Source organism: Bubalus kerabau, chromosome X (assembly GCF_029407905.1).
Source record: "Bubalus kerabau isolate K-KA32 ecotype Philippines breed swamp buffalo chromosome X, PCC_UOA_SB_1v2, whole genome shotgun sequence".
Taxonomy (NCBI): Eukaryota; Metazoa; Chordata; class Mammalia; order Artiodactyla; family Bovidae; genus Bubalus; species Bubalus kerabau.
Genome location: NC_073647.1, coordinates 114,897,246 through 114,898,570, shown reverse-complemented (window position 1 = coordinate 114,898,570; position 1,325 = coordinate 114,897,246). Strand labels below are relative to the sequence as shown.

The 1,325-nt window shown below is 41.3% G+C and overlaps 1 non-coding gene across 1 annotated transcript; it reads left to right on the top strand.

The window, feature by feature from the left end:
- The first annotated feature begins 550 nt into the window (after positions 1–550).
- TRNAE-CUC (transfer RNA glutamic acid (anticodon CUC)) lies at positions 551–623 on the top strand. The gene has a single exon. It is a non-coding gene; the product is annotated as a tRNA-Glu (tRNA).
- Positions 624–1,325: the final 702 nt, after the last annotated feature.

Below are 1,325 nucleotides of genomic sequence, written 5' to 3'. Positions count from 1 at the left end.
ATATATATATATATATATATATCTCCAGTTTTATCACTAACAACCTGTTAATAAAGTCCATCTGAGTGAGTGAAAGTCGCTCAGTTAAGTCCGACTCTTTGTGACCCCATGGACTATACAGTCCATGGAATTCTCTAGGCCAGAACACTGGAGTGGGTAGCTTTTCCCTTCTCCAGGGGATCTACCCAACCCAGGGATTGAACCCAGGTCTCCCACATTAGAGGTGGATTCTTTACCAGATGAGCCACAAGGGAAGCCCGTCTACCAAGCTTTAAAGGTTGAAAAAAACCCAGGGTCCATTAGATGCAGTTGTGTTTGGTGGTAAAAAACAAACTTTCACATTTCTATTCAAGAGAATCAAGGTGACCTGGAGCATTATCCAATAGCAGTAGTGTTTTAATAGTTGGATTATTGTGCCTTCAATATTTCTCTGTCACTGAAAGACAAGGAGACAACTGAACTGCATGTTTTGCTCTTCTTGTGTGAACTGAACAACAGATGAGTAGTGACCGGCCACTGACTGACTTTGAAAGGAACAACTGGTGGGACTTCTCTGGTGGTCCAGTGGTTAAGACTCTGCACTCTCAATGCAGGGGACCCTGGTTTGTTCCCTGGTCAGAGAACTGGCTCCCACCTGCTGCAGATAAGAGTTTGCATGCCGCAACTAAGGAAGATCCCACATGATGCAAGGAAGATCGAAAGTCCCTTGTCAACTAAGACTCGGCCCAGGCAAACAAATAACTATTTTTCTAAAAAAAAAAAAAAAAAAGTATGTGATTGGTCAGTGACCATACCATAACAAACATTTGTGGACTGGAGAGATAGCAGTGAAATTTGTATTTTATGCAATTGCTCTTAATTAGTATATGGTAATGACTGAAATTTGAAGTGTGTTATTGGTTGACTATTCTTAACTCAACTATGGTGATTGAAATTCATATAAATCAGAACAATGTAAACCGAGGCCTATCTGTATTATAGATCTATTTATTTGTTTCTTGTGTTTCCCCCACCATAATGTAAGTTACGTGGGATGGAGACTTAGCCTATTTCTGTTGTTCAGTCGCTCAGTCATGTCCAACTCTTTGCAACCCCATGGACTATAGCACGCCAGGCTTCCCTGTCTATTTCACTTCTAGTTATATTCCCAATGCCATAGGACCAAGTCATAATACGGGTTGAACAAATACTTGTAGAAAAGGAGGAGAGACAGGGAATGGAAGAAAGGAGGAAGGAAGGGGAGAGGGAGGTAAGATCATTAAGTTAGATCAACTATCATGATCTACAGAGAAGTGAAACAACTTTCCCGAAGGCACCTAGCTCTC